The 20,195-nt window shown below is 34.2% G+C and overlaps 1 long non-coding RNA gene across 1 annotated transcript in view; it reads left to right on the top strand.

Moving 5' to 3' along the window:
• Positions 1–2,025, top strand: part of LOC120618093 (uncharacterized) — a 35,486-nt gene extending 33,461 nt beyond the window's left edge. Inside the window, exon 4 of the long non-coding RNA XR_005657140.1 lies at positions 712–2,025. This is a non-coding gene — a long non-coding RNA (uncharacterized LOC120618093). The remainder of the gene's footprint in view (positions 1–711) is intronic.
• Positions 2,026–20,195: the final 18,170 nt, after the last annotated feature.

Below are 20,195 nucleotides of genomic sequence, written 5' to 3'. Positions count from 1 at the left end.
GGGAGCAGGTTAAATTTTAAATAGAATGACCAGAATAGGCTTCATCAAAAAAGTGACACTTGAGAAAAGATTTGAAAGAAGCAAGAGTATTACCCAGGCAGATAAGTAGGTGCAGAGTGTTCCAGGCAAAATGAACAGGCTGGACAAGGGCCGTGTGGCAGGAGTGTGCTTGGTGAATTAGAGGAATAACCAGGAGGCTGATGAGACTGGAGTAGAGTTGGAAGGGAGAGATGAAGTCAGAGAGGTAACTACAGGGCAGATTATGTAGGGCAGAGTCTCAAACTATTTTTCAGTAGGTTGCTTATTTTTTAAACTAAATTTATTGGGGTGACATTGGTTAATAAAATTATATAGGTTTCAAGTGTGCAATTCAATAATACATCATCTTTGCTTTGTGTTGTGTGTGCCCTTAGTGTCTGTGTAAATTTTCACAGATCCTCTAGGTGGAAAGAAATACCTAATCACTCCATTTAATTAGTTAAGTCTAAACAGCTTAATGAGCATTTATGCCCTAATAACTTAGTAACTGTCTGAAAAAATAATAAACAGATTAAAATAAAATGTTCATTATTAAATAATCATAATTATTAATAGTTTGCATGCATTTGCTAGATGTTAAACAGCTTCTCAAATCTTGGAATCATATTGGACACTGCCATTGTCATTTCCTGTTCTTGTGGATTTTTGCATGGCATTTGCTTTTAATCACAGCAACCTCCGAAAACCCAGCTTTGGAACATTAAGACGTCATCAAAAGGAATGTGGAGTGATATAATGTTGAAACCGTACACTGTCTCTGGCTAGAAGTTTGCATGTTGTCTGACAGATGCTGCTGAGTGTCCTTGAAAGTTTAAAATATCCTGCAACATCCCACACACCACTGTGAGTTTGCTGCAGCACATTAGAGCATCAAAGTATACAGTCTGAGAACCATGGTGAGTAGTCCTGAAAGCAGACCCATGTACCACGTTAATTCACTGATATTCACTAAAAATAATTAAATGGTTCCTTATACTCGGTCATTATCATGAATGTGTATTTTACCAGTTATTATATGTTTTAAAATATAATAGTATCTTGGCTCATTCCAACATATTTAGCAGCTAATATCTGACCTGTCATAAATTTTCCAGTTCTTAAGTGCTACTGATTTCTTGTGGTTATTTTAAATGTTCTTTTGCCTTTTATTGTATCAATTCTTGTCATTGTCTGTATTTCTATCCTTCTATTTTTTAATTTTACATAACCAGGATCCAGTGTATTTCAGAACAAGATAATTAAGCTTGCTAAAATTGTATTTAAAACACTTTGTAAAAAAGAAATCGAAATGTGTAAAAAAGAGTAAAATTTATAAGCTTTGTGAGATCTTATTAGTTGCTTAGGAGGCCTTTTTATACTTTGTCTTAAAGTAATGTGAGTAGCTTACTTTTGATAGGTTGTTATTTCATTACTGATAATGATTGTTATGATACAGGTTCTTGACTTTAGCATGAAAAAACTATACTTACAGTTTTTCCGTTCTTTTGGGGGAGCAGATTATAAATACCTCTGAAACTACGTATTTTCAAAAGTTTTTATGATGAGAGTGAATACTTTATTCTTAGTAAAATTACTAGTGCCATTTTTCTAAATATTTTTATCTAGTTGCCTACACTTATTATTAATCTCATATTATACCTTTGTTAATATTTTACCCCCTTTGCTTTATCATTTGCACTCTGTATGTTTCTTTTACTCAACCATTTGAAAGTAGGCTGCATATATTATGACTCTTTATTCTCAAATAAATAAATTCATATTGATATCCTAACCTCCAATGTGATGGGAGGGGGCATTGGTGGATGATTAGATCATGAAGGCAGAGCACTTGTGATTGGTGCCCTTATAAAAGAGATTCCAGAGAGCTCTCTTGTCCCCTTCTTCCATGTGAGGACACAGGGAGATCACTGTCTATGTACCGGAAAGTGAGCTCTCACCAGACATCAAATCTGTCAGCACCTAGATCTTGGATTCCCAGCTTCCAGAACTGTGAGAAATAAATTTCTGTTGCTTATAAGTCACCAAGTGAGAAATAAATTTCTGTTGCTTATAAGTCACATGGATTTTTTTTGGCCATCCAAATAAACTAAGACAACCTAATATATCAAAAATTATCATTTCAATATGGAATCAATATAAAAATATTAATAGGATGTTTTACTTTTTTCATACTAAGACTTTGAGATCTCATGTATATTTTACATTCACTTCACATCTCAATTTAGACTAGCCACATTTCAAGTGCTCCATAGATAATGGCTACAGGATTGAACAATGCAATTCTAGAGGTGGATGGGAACACTCATCCTTTAGGGGCTGAGGAGACAGAAAGCTCATCTCTGATGTATTAGATTTCAACTAAGAGGAAATCCACATCCTGACATATCTCTATAAGTCTCTTGCATTATCCACAACTTTGACACATTCCCAGCCACTTCAGTTCTTATTACAGTGTGCATTTATGGATATAATAAAATAACTTCATTCATTCATTTGCCAAATATTTGCAGAAAATGTTATATATTACTGGCACTGTTCTGGGTTCTTGGAATATATCAGTGAACAAAAGAGAAAGATTTTGCTCTTGTGGAATTTATATTATAGCAGGATCAGTCAGATAATAAACACTAATAATAAGTGCACTATATACATGTTAGAAGGTGATAGTGTTATGTAAAAAGGGAAAATCAGAGCAGCCTAAGGGGTTTGGGATTGTGGGTAGGGAGGTGGGTTGTAGATTTTAATAGGATGATCAGGTTAGGCCTCTGAGAAAGTAAAGAATGAGATAGTGAGGTCAGAGAAGTAGTGGGGCCAAGTACACAATCTTAGGCTAGGTGGTATCTGAGATCCAAAGATGGGCTAGACACAGCCTCATTCTTTAGGAGCTGTTTTGGGGAAATAAAACAAATACACAGATAATTTTGACACAATACTAAATATAACAATTATCATGAAGGAATTTTCAAAAGACACCACAGGAATTAAAAAACAGAATTCTCAGAGGAAGCAACATGTCATGGTAGAACATGGACTTTGAAATTACATAGACCTAGGTTTGCATCTCAGTCATCAGCTTGCCAACTGTTAATAGGGCAAACGATGGTACTGGATTGTCCAGGAATGACCTGGTTTTAACAATGAAAGTTTTGCCACCTAGGAAACCACTCAGTTTCAGCTCCAGCACTGAAAGTCCCATATCCTGAGAAGTTTCTCGGTCCAGTTTTACCATTGAAAGTTCATGTCTCAATCCTTGGCAAACCAGGATGGTTGGTTGCTCTACACCTTAGTAACTTTGGGAGAAGTAGGTGAGGACTTAGGTGAGGACAAATAAATTGGAAATAAATCCAATCTTGCGGGGATCGATTTAAGGAAAATAAAACACTTGGCTCATTGGAGGAAGTGAAGATGATAGATGAGGACAAGGAAGAATTTCATGGATGAGGTAGGATTTGATATACTCTAGACAGGACCCGAGGAAATGGTGAGAAATCGCTATTAGAGTGGCTTCCAGATGCATGGAAAGAGCAACGGCCCATGCTAGGTCAGGTCAAAATGCCAAATTTGCTGTGGCAGATGGTGGAATAAGGGATTTAAAAATTCATGGAAGTGGGTACACAGAATGGATAGACTATGCAAGGCTGGAAACTTGCTAGATGATTAGATTTTATTTAAACACTATTTTATCATTATGATTAGGTTTAATTAGTTTTTTTCAATTCTTGAAATTTTTTATTTCTATAAGTTCTACCTATTTCTTTTTCAAATATATGACTTTTTTTTATAGTTTCCTGTTTCTCATTTTCAAATTCATCATTTATTTCTTTAAACAGAGTGCTCGTTTTATACTTTGCATCTGTTAATTTCTAATATCTAAAGTCTTATTGAGTTTTTCTCTATAATTCTGCTGGTTCTTACTTATTATGCCTTATTTTTTTACAGTGCTACAAACTACTATAAACTATCCATTTTCATTAGAAAGGCATTTGTGAAGATTATTTGAAGCCTTAGAGAAGGCTATAAGGAATGCACTGGTGGAGGGGCACTGGGATCACTAAGAAGCTGAGAGGAGATTCTCTGTAGTCCAGGGCTGATGATAGGAAAGACCATTTCAGAACAAGGCTCATTGACAACAGTGGAGATGATAGGAATCAAAACAACTGAGCCCAGATGGTAGAATTTAACTTAAGAAACCAGATGAATGCAATTATCATAAAACCAGAAAGGTCAGAGAGGCATCCAAGGAGGTGTAATCCACAGAGCAGTATGCTGGGGGAAAATGAGATAGGCAGTCAACAACTTTTTATCAATCAGGAAAAGTTTACCAGGAGTTTATCTAAGCTGAGAACTCAAATATAAGCAGGAGTTGGCTAAGTTAAGAGATTGAAAGTTTCAGAGAAGAAATATCATTCCCGAAGAAGAACCAAAACAATTTTCATGCTGGGAAGCTGTGGCATTAGTGGGCAGTGGTGATAGAGAAGTAGAGAACCAATCACTCATGAAGGACTTTGTTTACCTGTAAAGTGGTATCTATGAAAGTACTCTCTACTTTTTCCTAGGGCAGTGGGAAGCCATTGACAGGTTTTTAGTAGAGACATAGGTGATGGATTGTATTTGCATTTGAAAATTTTTATTCTGGCTGTACTGTAGGTTAGAGAGGAAGCAAGAGAGGTGGGGAGGCTGTTAAAATCATCTGTGTGTTAGGTGGAGGTTAGTAGTTTGGCTTAGGGGAATTTGGGAATAGCAAGTGTACAGGCTCAAGACATGTTTGGAAAACAGTAATAGTACTTGACAGAGTGGTAGGATATGACACTGAGGCAAAGGAAGAACAGAAATGCTGCTTTCACTCTTGCAGGTATTGCCTTGCACAAGGGTAACTGCCTAGGAGATGAGTGGATGATGAAAACTGAAGTGAACCTAGCTCACTCGATTATGTGCTCTGGTAGGGCCTGTGTCTGCCGGAAAGAAGGAACAGCTTTCCTAAGTCACACAAAAGGTGTCGTATGGGCTATTGGTGGCCCTGGGGAAACAGTCAACCATAATGCCAAGATTTCTGGTTTGGACAATTGGAATATTGGTGGCATCATTTGCTGAGCCTGGGAACAGAGGTAGTGATGGGGAGGAAAATAATGCAATATGCACTAAAATTTTTATAAAAATCTTATGAAGTAATATTAAACTCATTTTATAAAGACAGAAACTGAGTCTTAGAGTAAATTTTTTTTTCATGAGGACATATAGTTAGTAAATGGTAAAGCTGGAATACTGTATATTTTCATTCCCATATTTTTCAGAAAACAGGAAAGACAAAAAAAGTATTAACATATTTAGAGGAATATTCCATTATGAAAATAGATGTGATTTCACTTGGGAAACATACCTGAATAAATGTTCAATTATTTTTAAACTTTTGACTATTTAGAAATATTAATTTTATAAATATCTTTGCCCCTAACCTTTATTTTCACTGTTCCTCTCCTCATATTTGTCGCTCCATTGACCAACTCCCTTTTCTCATCTTTCAAGCTTCAACCATAGCCTTACTTTTCTCTTGAGCTTCCTGGCATCTTCTACATACCTCTTTTATGTGAATTACCGTTTATGTGAATTACTGCCCTAATAGCTGGTTTACTTTTAGTTTTTTATTACTAGTACCAGGAAAATAGTTACTCTTTAGGAAGTAATGTTTGGTAGACTATTGTGTGAGTGAATCACTGCTCAGGGCCTACCTCCTCTAATAAACCTTCATTGATTTATGCAGTCTGTTCTATACTCCTGTGACTCACAGACATGGGCAAACATAAGAATGAACTGGGGACTTAAAAAAATGCAGATTTTCATGGCCTACCCTAGATCTACTGAATCTGGGACAGAGCCAAGTTATCTGGACTTTTAAAATGTTCCCCGCATGACTATGCGGTCAGCCCAACCTTGGCATTTAGGAACCACTGCTCTAGTTCATCAACGCTGTCTGAAAGAACTCTTTAACCAATGTGTGCTTATAGTTATTATATTTTATATTGTATTTATGTAGTACATGTGTTATATCTTCATTTAAAATTTTTAATAAAATTATCTGTGTATAAACTTTTTGATATAATGCCAGACTCTCAGTAGGGTGATTATTGCATATTTCTCTATAGTTACTAAAGAATATTTTCCTATCTCACATCTTGAATTTATTAATTTACTTGGAGTCTTTACATTTTAAGAGAATTAAATGCCACACTTCAGATACTAAATGAAATCTTGAAATCTATGTAGACATGCACTTAAAGCAAGTATTTTTCTACTTGCTGGTATAATACATTTTAATATAATCATATTGCTATTTTAGAAAATACAAAAAATATTTTTATCTTGCCATCTGTTATGCACTTTATAAATCTGGCCAACACAGAATACATCTGGACTAAGGCCAACAGAACTGTTTCACTTCTGCCTTATTTATGTTATTAACAACACAGCTAATGTCAACATGGCTTTATTTGCTTTTGTTCTGAAAAAATGACCTGGATTCATGTAGATACCTTATAAATCATCTACACTGTCTTCTCTGCCATTGAGAAAGTTTTAACATTTTTAAAACAAAGGTGTTTTTCAGACTATAGAAATTCTAACACTGAGTACCCAAATCATATTAAGTTGACATATATTTTTCTAAAATGTTATGTGCCATATAGCCACTTCTTTTTCAACAACCATAGTTGAATTAAATGAGAAACTTGGCTTGACTTAACCTCATAAACTTCAGTGTTTTGACATTTTGCCATTGAAGTTTATTATCATTTATAGGGCATGTTTTGTGTTTTTGTTCACATTCCCTCTATTAGTAATCTGGAAAACCTGGCATTTCTTGATGCAATAAATGACTGCAAATATAATCATTTTTCTGATAATTCTTCCTCTTCTGCAGCTAATGTGATGTCATTTCAGATGATCTTATTAAGGCTTTTTTACTCTAACAGTACTTTCAGATCTAAGATTTATCACTTGTTCTGCCTTCTACAAGTAAGGTGCTTCCTAAGGCTGAGATCCCTGAAGCGGTGCATGTTAATTTCAACACCCTAAGATCTTGCTATGCCTTTTTTTTTTTGAAGGAGCATCTTTCAAGTGTGACATTTTCCAAATCACCTCACAGGAACCCTATAAAATGTAAGCACACTTCTGGAACAGGTTACTCCTTCCCTACCCATTTTTTCTAGATGATATTTCCTCAGTAGGGTGAATCATTGAACCTGTCTCTGTTACACTGTTAAGTCATTTCATGACCCTGTCATCTAATTGCCAATATCATAGCATTGGTGTTCCTGCCTCAACTCTTTCTAATTCTACTCCATCTCATATACAACTGCTATGATAACTTTTTAAAACATAGTGTTCAGTCATTCTCTTAATAACTCTACTATAGAAATGCCTTCTTTCATATCAAATCAAATCTGAATTTCTCAGTCTATACTTCAGAGCCCTCTACCAGTGGACTGCCTTAATACTCTTCTACTTCATCATTTGTTGTTGACCATGAGCTCTTGATTCCTAGCCAATCCATTTTTCTTTAAATATCTGAACTTGTTCCCACTTTTCATACACTTAGTCATGTTCAGTGCATTCCATTTTAATCATCAACTTGTTCCGTGCTATCTTAATATTTAGCAGTAGTTAAGGGAGAGTTGAATATCAGAAAATATTTTTGGAGCTCTAATATTAGCAAGGCAAATCATGGTTTGAATTCACTAGAGGGAGCTCAATATTTAAAATAACCTTTATAGAAATTATTCCATTAAGACCTTAAAGGGGTTGTTCTAAAGATGAAAAACTATCTAGTTCTTTTTTTCCTGTTAATTGGAAGCTTTGGGTTCTTAGTTTTCCTATAAATGAAGAGTATAAAATAATAGAAGATTAGTTTTAGTTTTAGAAGATCAGTCTTAAACTAATTTTAAAGAAATGAGATTCTATTATTATAGTTTATATTATATTATGTTACTTATATGTTGTCTTGTAATTAATTTCTGAATATTTCATATCCTGTTTTCTTACTTGCTCCTCCATTTTATTTTTCCTTTTCTTTCTTTCTTTTTTTTTTTTTTTAACTCACTATCATCCATTCAGTTGTCCAAGCCAGGAACTTGGAAGTCATAAAGACTTACTCTCTTAGTCAACACTAGAATTTCTTCCATTAGATTATATCCCTCTTGAGGTCAGGGACAGTGGTTGTTTACCATCCTATCTCTCTTACTTAGTACAGTACCTGGAATATAGGAAATAGTGAATAAATACTTGAATTATGAATGAGAATGACCCTTCTCTCCTCTCTGTCGAAATCATCAAGTCTTTTTGATTTTATCCCTAAAATAGTTATTTGATCTGTTCTCTCTTCTTATCCTTATTCTATTATCTAGAACACTCCTTATCATTTCTTACCTAGACTCTTGAAATATCTATATCCAATCTTATCTCCCCCCTCATCCCTCCTTTATCATTTCTCCAGATAATTCATCTTGAATTAAAATATGTCAATGCCACTTGCTAAATCCCTTCAGTGGCTTTATATCACCCACAAGATAATCTTTAAGTCCTTTTGCGTTGAGGCAAGGCCCTCTGTAGATGGGCCCAACTTAACTCTCCAGTATTAGCTCATATTACCCTCTCATTCTTATTTTCAAAAAATATCAAACTGGTTTTAATTTCTCGTATATAGCATGAGTTATATTTATATAGCAGATAAGCTTTTAGCCAAGTCTTGAGAAGGGATCAAAGAAGGATTCCTGGAGAGGAAGATACATTGGAGAGGTCTTAACATATTACTAAGAGTTAGTGGGGGAAAAAAGTAGAGCCTTAGAGAAAAAAATCATTTTTGATTTTTAGTTATAATTTTTCAAATCTAGAAAATTATTGCTTGAAGTATGAGCTAGACATTTCATGAAGACTCTTTTTAGTTATGTCATTGTGGCTGGCTGCATGAGCCTTCATTCATTTATCCAACAATTATTCATCATGTTCCTTTTATGTGCCAAGCACTGTGTTATACACTAAAGACACAGAGGTGAGAAAATGAAGTATGCACCCTGATCTCATAGAATATACAGTTGTAATTCAGTTACCCTTTAAAGCCTAAGACTTAAAGGCTTAATTGGACCACGAGAGACAAAACCAGAGATTCCAAAGAGGTATCTTTAACCTACATTAATGTTGGGCTAATTAAATAGAGAATGGATGACAATTTATCTCCTTGGTAGATGTGGTAAGAATAACTGATACCTTAACTTTTTGCCATCATATAGATGAATTACAAGAGATCAGTTCATTTAGGAGATGTTGTAATAATAGCTAATGGACAGTTTTGCTTTAAAGCTGGAGTCAGTCAAAGAAAAAAACTTAAAAACTTTTAAAATTTATGTCAATATCATCTCAGGAGTTCTTTAGAAGAGACTGATGTTGCTATGTTCTTAAAGCAACAATACAGCACTGTAAGAGGCTTAACACATTCTTAACAACCTCTCTTACCATCTTAGAAGCTCTGCTGGATACCCATGTTCAAAATGATGTAGTTGTAATGCTGCAGGTTCTTTAAGGTAGATTGAGACACAAAAACTAGCCCTGAAAATCCCCAGGTTTGATTTATCAAGGAACTTTTGGATAACTTTAAATGTCATCCATGTAAAAAATACAGATAAAGTTTAAAGCTATCCTGTTTAGCTTAAGTCATTTAATATAGATCTTAAATTTACTAGCTAATTTATAGATACAAAAAACATACTCAAACAATATATTTTTTGCTTTTCTGGAAGTATTTTATGTAAGATCTGACATGATCAATTTATTGTATTATTTCATTTTATAATTGCAATATCCAAAAATAATTCTTTACTAAAATCTTTCAGTATTTAAACTTCTATTCAATACTTGCTGAATTACAATTTTATTTCAATATTTTTATGCTTTTAATTTATTCATTAAGGAAGTATGCTAAATCTTTTAGCATTTGTGTGCATTTTCTTCATGGGGAAATTAAGCATATATAGCCATATCACTACATAACGAATAAAAAGTATGGGTGATCTATATTTTGTTAGAAAGAAACCAGCAATAAGAGGGAGGTGCATACATGGGGGAGAAAGATGAACCAGAATCAATACACATTCAGGTAGGCACCAGAAGCCAAACATAGAGTAATTGTTTACTAGATGTCAGAGGAAGAAAAGAGGTCCATAAACTAGAGAATCAAATCTAGTGCCAGTTGTGTAACCATGGTTACTAAAGTTACTGAATGTTACCTTAACCAAGAAAAAACAATACATCAGGAATCCAGTCACAACTAGGAGTAAATGGTATGAAAATATTAGTAAAAAAATACACACACACATATGGCTTGGAAATAGAGATGAATTAGAATAAAATTATGGCTTAGAAAAGAGAGAAAACTAAAATTACAAGAAAATCAATATTCTAATATTAGCACCACTACCATCACCACTACTTCAACCCTTTTGGGAATGTATGTTTATTGTAATATACACATTGTAATGCCTAAATGTTGATGAAAGTGTTCAATGTACCTGCTTTACCTGTCAAAAGCATTGTTTGGGACCAGGTACCTGCCACTATAAACAAACAAAGCTGTTTCAGTACTTTCTTTGAATTCATAATCCTTTGAAGTGGTATTTTTCTCATTCTTTTATAACTAGGTAGGATGAAGTAAAATCTACTTCACCTAGTAAAGTTTCAACATATTTACATTGAGATAGAAGGAAGAGGGTTTGAGCTTGAGCGAGATTTTAAAATTTAGTTTGTGGGTAAAGCTTGTGATAGTTGTAGTTGGATTTAGCTAAGGGTTGTATGGTCCAGTAAAAACCAGTAATGAGTCTATGGCTCTGCCACCCTGAACCTACCCAATCTTGTCTGATCTTAGAAGCTAAGCAGGGCTGGGCCTGGTTAGTACTTGGATGGGAGACTACCTTGGAATACCAACTGCTGTAAGTGTTTAAAAAAAAAAAGAAAAAATCCAGTAATGATCATATTTTATCTATTATAAGGCTGTCATTGGTATCAAAAAGCCATTTTGTTTCTAGATGCGTTATCTCTTAGAGGACGCATCTCCTTAATATATTCATGCTGGGGCTTTAGAAGGAATAGCATGAGGAAGACTAGAAAAAATAGAGCCAAGAGAATGGTTCCGAAGAAAATCTGCTGTGTACTGTGGGCTAAGTGAGCCAAGTATTCTATCCAGTAAGGTTTTCATAGGTGACGAGAAGCAATCCAGTGGTGACATAAGCTGAGAATAGCAAAAGATTAAATCTAAAATGAACAACCAAGGCAACTAGGATGAATATACACATTTAAGAGACTCGTACTTCTGTGAGACTGAGCTTGCAGAGTCCAAGATCTTAAGGTAGATAACTGGAGAAAATAGAGAAAGGTGTTCAGAGGCTCAGGCAAAGGTCTAGGCAAGAGTGGAAAATTAATCTTATAGCTGAGTACATGAAGATAAAACAAGATACAGGAGTCAGGGAGAGGCTACTTAACAGAGGAAATGATGCATGCTTTTTCAATGTAAATAGAGCTAAGAAAATGAATTCAAGAGATATGTTGACTATTGGAAACCTAACCAATGGAAATGGAGGAATCAAATGACACAAAAGTATAAAAAAAGCATTAAGTTTTGTAATTGGAATAATGATTATGGAAAGAAAGGTTAGTGGAGCCAGAAGATTAATTTAATTCAGGACTAATTTAAGAGGCATAGTGACTAAAGATAGGTTTATGAGAATTTTAAATTCCAAATCAAGGTTTATGTATCTTATTTTGTGGGCAATGGGGAACCAGTGAAGATGTTGAACATGAGAATGATGTGTGCAGGAAATTGTTTTGGAAGATTCATCATGCATTCATATGCAAGATAGATTGAAGAAGAGAAGTGGCAACAGGCCAATTGTGAGGCTATTACAGTATTGTTTTTGCATATATTATATTATACATATATACCATAATACTATATGTAGTATATATAAACACTTCTAAAATGTTAGTTATCCCTAATTTCCTTCCTTCCTTATTTCATTTTTATTCTATCTTCTTCTAGAAAGAATTGAAAATGCTTATGCCTTGTCATCTAACTTCCATATTATTCTTTTCTCCTCAGTTGTTTGACTTGTTTGACATTTTAACACACACACACACACACACACACACACACACACACACACTCCAGAAAGATAAGCTAATATTGTCTCTGAAAAAATAAGTTAATTTATGTATATTTTTTTGACTATTTTCGCTATATCCTTTTTTTGAGCTATGATTTTCAAGGACCATTCATCACATACATGAGTTTAAAAGTTAAGATTTTTAGACTGTGAATGAGAACTTGAATAGGAACAGGATCTAATTTTCAAAAGAAAAATTTGGAATTTTGTTATGGAACTTCACTAACATGAGTTAGTGAAGACCTTGATTAGATAGCAATGATAATGGACAGTAAGTGGTGTACCAGAGAGAAAGTTTGACTATACTCGTGGACTAAGTGGATTTTAGAAAATACAGGAAAGCTGATTACTTTTGAAACTAGAAGATTAAGAGAATGGTGTTGACCATATAAAAAAAGTTAGGATGGGGGGATTGAGGAAAGACAGCATTTCATAGAAGTTTTATTCTATGTGTAAATAGATTTTCATTTTTCTGTAGACATTAGAATAGCAATATCCAAGCAACAGACCTTGAGCCCAGGGCGAAGATTAATGGTGACCATGTAGATTAGAGAATCATTTCTATAGAGGCTAGATAATTTTCTGTGGATATAGAGGGTTAAAAGATGGCAAATCTTTAAGGAAATGCTCCTTACTATTTCAAAATCTGTAGCATAATTATTCCCCTGGTGTTTGAATTGGCACACAGAGTCATTCTGATAATGGTAGAATTTGTGTAATAGTTTTTCATGTGAAAGCTGACACAAAGATAAGTAGTTGCATGCACCATGCATCATAGCAGTTCTACTGACACATATCTGTCCAGAAAAACCAGGATTCGGAAACAATAATGAAATTGTTCCATGTGTGTCATATGCTTCCATGGTTGTTTTTTACAAATGAGGTCAGTGTAAGTGTAATTAGATTAACTCACTCCGATGTACTTATCTCATTGTAACACAAAATATAGATTCAGGAAGATCAGCTACTTTTATTCATTAAATATCAAATCCAATTGTGTAATTTTTGTAGTTATGCTTCAAAATAATGGGGAAACAATAGGTAAAATTATTTTTTTATATACATGCAAGAGCCGGACAACAACAAAAACCCTTGATTTACTATGACACAATTTCCAAATTACCTTATTTGATATAATTTTTATACTTCATATAACTTAATATAAATAGTAAGATATCTATTTTTTTCAAAATATGATTCTATTAAAATCTATGACTATGCTTTAGTTTAATCCTTTTGTTAAAAACAAAGTTTAGTGGTATTGCTTATCACATACTTATTTAAATAATTTGAGCTGTGAGAACTTTAATGTGACAGTATATTCTTAAACTGAATTATGGCTTGGTTACTTTTAAGAGGAAAATTTGGAAATTTTCCCATGGGGCTTATACTTTACATATTTCATTTAAATGTACTATAAAAGAATATTTTTCCATTGTCATCAGTGAATTATTAATTGTTAAGTATAACGGAAAAATTATCACATTATCAATATGTATAGTTTAGGAAGTTAGACTCAGTAGTAGAGATAAAGGTCTACTCTGTTAATATTTATGAAAACTAGATAATATATTAGGAAAGACACTAATCAAAATTTCAACAGTACTATATAATTTCTTGGTGCTCTATCTTGTACTAGAGAAGTCTTCTTATCTAACCTTGATTTAATTATACTCTGTGTATAAACAGTAACCTCATTTGGGTCATGAATGTGAATCAAGAGAGTAGAAAATACCACATTTGACCTTGCCATAATGGCAAAACTTTAGATATTCAATATTGTATTGCTTATTGAATGTGCTCATTTCATTTGGAGATAACATAACTGCCTTCATTTTTAAAAACATAAATAAATAATAAATTATACCAAAAACAAACATTTGAATCATATTTTAGATTTTAATAGCCTTGAGAATGAATTAAATAGAGGCAATGTGAGTAAATTACACTGACATAAAGATTAAATTTATGGTGTAGATTTAACTACATTCTGTTACAAATTGTGCCTGGAGAGTTTTATAGTTTTGTTTTCAAGGAGGTAGAATTAATAGGAATTGCATCAGGAATACCAAGCATTATGAGGTTGAAGAATCTCAAATTACTGTTATGACTCTCTTCTCTGCTACCTAGCAATGATCAGATATTCAAGTAAAGATACCATTTAGTATGAAGTAAGAATTGTAGTTGATAGAACTTAATATGAACCAACAGTAAGGAGTCTCTCAAAATGCTAATGCCCCTTTTGGTTTTATAAAAATTTAAAAAGGAATAGGTTTGAAAAATAAAGAGAAAGAATTAATAATTTCCTTGAACTAGGATATGGCCCAACCCACATCTCTATTTATTTTGTTTAGTCCCTGGAGCTGGGTTCAGAGCAGGACTGTTGGAAGGCATATAGGAAAGTAATACATCAAAAAAATCAAAATAAAAATAATAATTTCAAATATCAGATGAAGAAGGAGAAAAGTAATGGGAAAAACCATCAGGAAGCAGATTGATTAACTCACGGTTACTCCTACCTTGAAAACAAATGCAACCTTTTGAGGTTTGGTCATTGGAAAAGTTCAAGCAAAATTGAATGAATCCGTTTCAGAAAAAATATATCAGATTTTGGATTAAGTAGGGGGTTGAGCTGTAAGTAGGGGGTTAAATCACATGTAATCCAAAATTTTTATAATTATTCATATTATATTTAATATATTTGTTTAAAAAATAATTATAATTATATTTCTTATAATTATTTTATAGATACAGATCCATATATATGGATGGAGATATATATAGGTCCACACAGAGAAAGAGAACTTACACATCAATTTCTGTTTTAAAATGTAAATTCAACTAACAGCCCTATTTCATCTAATTTAAATAGCTACACTTCTCTAGCACACCCATTATATCTTAGAAACTTCACCTGGGTCATTACTGATCTTTCCAACAGTCTTTTGAAGTATATATTTCATTTTACAGATGAGAGCCTCAAAGACAGTAACCAGGGTCTTACACCTACTGACAAATGCGAGATTTGAAGTACATCTGTGTCACTACAAAGGCTGTTTTGTTTCTACTTCATTCCATCTTTCCTTTTCAAATTTTTTGGCATTACACAGTTATAACCCTGCTTAAGTGCAACATATCTAATTTTATGGTACATAGGAGAATTGGCAATTGCAAATTTAAAAAACTTCTGAGTTTTGCTACGACATGGAATTTTAACAAATGGATTGACCTGACACTATCATATGTATTGAATGAGGATTCAAGAAATGTTCTGGGTTGAGGCGCTTTGACTGAGATTTAGTGGCACCACTGATAACCACACCAAAGTGATTCTTCTAGAGATAAGTTTTCCTGATCAAACTCCAAACAGATTTTCCTCTGAATTCATTAATCAATTCTTTTAAGCTGACTAGATATATAATAAACATATAATAAAAATGCTTAAAGCTTATTTCAAAATGTGCTTTTAAATTCATTCAATCCATGATCTTATATATCTGCTATGGTCTTGTACCTAGGTTTAAAATTAATTGCTAGGGTGATTATAGCATAATTTATAAAAAGATGTTAGCAAATCTTATTAGCTAATAGTTATGCTGAAATTCTAGCATTTATTACCTATTGGAATATTGTTATCATATACTAGAAAAGGGCTTTAAGTTTCCCACAAGTAACAACTAATTTCTGATACAATATGTAGTTTTTTAATATATTTTATTAATTTGTTTGGTAACTTGCTTATTTTTTAAAAACTTTGCTTATTAAAAAAAAACACAATCTCATCTAATTCTTTTTTCACTGCCAGTAATTCCTTTTACACCTCTTAGAAGGAATTTTTGATAACAAAATTTCTTCTTCCTTTTCTCTAAGAATTCTAGTTTTATTGGTGATGAGAATCATACTTTATTCATACCACTTTTCTTTCCCCTCTCTGTCACTGTTCCCTATTCTATTACTTCCTTGTGCATTTTCATGCTTAATTTTCTATCTTGTTCTCTTTGTTTCCATACTAAAACAGACCTTTTATAAGACCTTTTATACTCAATTTATCTACTTTTTTCATCTGGCAAAGTGTTATTTTCCTTAAAGATTACCTTGAAATTAAAATATGTATCATACAAATTTATTATCTTTATTCAGACTGAAATCACTCAAGACCAGACATTTCTATTTTCAAGATTTATCTGTATCTCTCTATTTCTGTGGTTAACCTATGAGCTTTACTCTCTCACTGCACTGGGGCTACTTGTCCTCCTCCCCTCCTCCCAATCTTTCCAACAAAACTAAGGCCCAATTTGGTGTTTTTATTCAATTTGATAATTCTTCCCTAAGATGCTCACAGATTTCCTCCTTAAGGCACAGCCCGAATATTATGCTCTTCAAGAACTTTCGGCTAAATCTGCCCTTCTTCAAAGCTGACAATATGAAATTTGGCCTACAATTTACATTCTGTATACTTTTATAATCCAGCAATTATATACTTCTGAGAACCACCATATCTTCATGCTTCCTCTCCCCACATCAATCTATCATGTGGAAGTTTATCTTTTCCACATGAAAATTGATGTCTGCTTCCTTTTACAGCTAATCTGCATGTGTTTCTGGATCTTCAGATGGTTTTTAAAAATGTCTGCAAATGTTTTGACATTCCTCCCACAAAAATTGCCTTCCCCTTGAATTTGGTCAGTCTTAGTGACTCACTGCTAATGTGTTGAATGAGAAGCAGAATGACTTCCAAGGCTAGGTTAGAAAAAGCAATTCAGTTTCTGCATGTTTTCCTTTCTTAAGAGATATGTCTTGGGAGTTCCGAGTGGACACATGAGAAGTCTGACTACCCTAAAGTTTCTGGCTAGAAAGAACATATATACTGGTTATAAAGAGATGGAGATACCCAAGGAGCTCTAGCTGTCCCAGCCTCTACCAAACACATGAGTGAACAAAAAACTTCAGATGATTCCAGCTCCCCCAGATAACTGAGTGGGGCAGAAATTAGTTGTCTCTACTGTATCTTGCCCATATTGTAGATTAGTGGGCAAAGTTATATACCCTGCAAATTCTAACTGCCATATTACTGTGAACTCAGGTCTTTCACTTCTTAGCTCAGAAAAATATACTCTGCTCTGCTTGGCTTAACCTCCCAGTGCCATAATCTTGGCATATACCTTTTGGTGAATGCCTAGGGAAATGTGGTGCTCACATGTGTCTCTCAATTTATAAAAACTTTCACTGATGAAGATAAAATTCAAAGGCAGAAATCCTCCTGCTGGGCAGGAAAATGATCATACTATTTGAATCTCTTTAACTATTACAGAAGATTGCAAGAAAAAGTTCTTGGTAATTTAATCACATTAAAACTTTTTTCATCTTGTTTCCCTCTAGAAAATCACAATATATAAAATTTAGAAATTAATTTTCCCTCTTAAGAGATATAGAATACTGTATTTTGAGTTTACTAACATATGAAGGTCACTTCGGCATTTTTGAGGTGTTTAACACTTTATAATCTTTTCATGTAAAATTTTAATATACATTTTTTTATCTCTGTAGCTAAACAGTGATGATACAAGAAAATATAGATGCAATGTCCCTTTTCTACAAGATATTTAGAAACATCATGTTTTGAAGCTTTTCCATTTTACATACAACTCAAAGTTGTCATTTAGCTTTCTTTGGAATGGCTCTTTGAATTTAATTGCTACTGAACTAATTTTGCTTTTCAAAACAGTTTTGCTGTTATAATTGTAACCCATTAGTTATATGCTAAACAACCAAGGTGGCACACCGCTACTCTAAATTCTGTACAATAATTATATTGATTGGAAACTGTAGCTCAGGAAAGATGTGCTATTAAGTGAAAATTTAGTAATTACTAAAATCTGAGTAAAAACTAACGTTTTTATTCAAGGTGCAAATCAATATCCAGATTGACAAAATCAGGCAAGATTTAAATGTTTTTTAGTTTATCAGAATGGGAACACAATTTGGGGAAGCATCTCTATAGTAATTAATACTGGCCCGCCTTGGTATTAGAGGCAATATTTGTAGGGATAATGGCTGAAAATAATTTCATGAAAAATATGAACCCATACATAGAAGAAGAAAAGTAATTACCAAACAGGATAAATTGAGGAGTAAAAGCCCTACACCTTTACGCTTTGTGATGAAACAGCATAAAAGCAGAGAAGTTCTTAAAACTAGGCACAGAGGCAAGATGGATCATCTACAAAGAAATAACAACAGTAGAAGCCATAAGATAAAGGGACTACTAAAAGAAAGAATGAAAGGAGATTACCATAGACAGAAGGGAGGGGATTGAAGAAGAAATGTCGCTAAAATAAATTGGTAAACATGTAGATAAACTTTGTCTGTATGAAATAATAAAAGTAGTACTGTCAAGGAGGAGAAAAAAATGGCATAGATAGAGGCTCTGTTCATCCCTCCGGCAACTGAATCAAAGTTGTGACAGAAACAAGGAACAAACAGCAAGGAAAAATCACCCGGGATCCAGATGAACAAGAAATATAACTGGGGAGAAATTTAAGAAATCACCCTTCAACAGCAGAAGTTAAGATGGGGCGAAGATACGAAGCTGCCTGGGCGAAGATACGAAGCTGCCTGGGCCTGAGTAAGACAGAGGCTGTGGCAGCAGCAGATGCTTCTTAAAGGGGCCGCGTTTGCAAGTAGACTTCCTCAGTGATGGACCTGCTTGCTCTGAGCACCAGTGCTGGTTCCACTGCGCAGGGACTTACATGGGGGACACTGAGTTGTCAGAGTAAGGGCTGCAGCGAGGCTCTCCTTTGGCAGAAGTGCCGGTGGTATCCATTGTTTCCTGTTGAGCCCTCCTGCCTCCAAGTGCGTGGATGCAGTGCCACCATAGCCCTGACGTCATCAAACTGGGAAACAGGTCACTCTGCCCAGAGGATTCCCTGAAACCCTACCTCCCCAAACTCGCAGCCCCACCCAAACCACATCCAAATGTATCTTCAGCGAGTCAGGTGCTTCTTGCTGAGCAGTGCCTAGACTCACACTGGAGGCAGCTGGCCTCGGTTTCTGGAATGGCCTTTTGAGGCAACTATAAGCACAGCATCTGAGAATTGCTTGCTAAATCTTAACAGGTGACCCTAGAGAGGTAGAGGCTTGGGTTAAATTTGGCCTGCAGCTGAACCCCTCTCTGTGTCACTGGACACCTACTTCACAAATCCACACTAATAAGACCGGGAGACTTATGAGCTTTGCTTAGCACATAGAAACAGACATGGAAAGGCAGCCAAAATGGGAAGACAAAGAAGCAGAAACCATATGAGAGAACAGAACAGAGATCCAGAAATATTGGAGTCAAGCAAGCTAATAGATGCAGAGTTCAAAACACTGGTTATAAAGATGCTCAATAAACTTATGGGTTATTAGATGAATTCAGTGAGAACTTCAACAAAGAGATAAAAAAAACATAAAAGTGGAAATGAAATTATAAAAGAGAACCAGTTAGAAATAAAAAACGCATTATCTGAGATGAGAAGTATATTAAATGGAATAAACAAAGTGAATAAAGAAGAGGATCAAATGACCTATATAGAGGATAGGAAAACCAAAGACATTCAATCAGAATGGCAAGAAAAAAGAACCCAAGACTATAATAATAATTTAAGGAAGCTGTGGGACTCTATTAAAAGTAAAACTATCCATGTCATAGGGATGCCCGATGAAAAACAAAATGTTGAACAGCTATTTGAAGAAATAATGATGGAAAACTTCCCTAATCTGGTGAAGGAAATAGCCATAAAATCCCAGGATTCTCAGAGAGTCCAAAAAATCAGGAAATCAAAGAGGTCCACACCAAGACACATCATAATTAAAATGCCAAAGGTTAAAGACAAAGAGAGAATCTTAAAAGCAGCAAGAGTAAACAATTAGTTACCTACAAGAGAGCACCCATAAGACTGACAGCTGATTTCTCAA

This window comes from Pteropus medius, unplaced genomic scaffold, assembly GCF_902729225.1.
Source record: "Pteropus medius unplaced genomic scaffold, Ma_sr-lr_union100, whole genome shotgun sequence".
NCBI classification, from domain to species: domain Eukaryota; kingdom Metazoa; phylum Chordata; class Mammalia; order Chiroptera; family Pteropodidae; genus Pteropus; species Pteropus medius.
The sequence above is the reverse complement of the archived record's forward strand: the minus strand, read 5'-3'. Positions and strand labels throughout refer to the sequence as shown.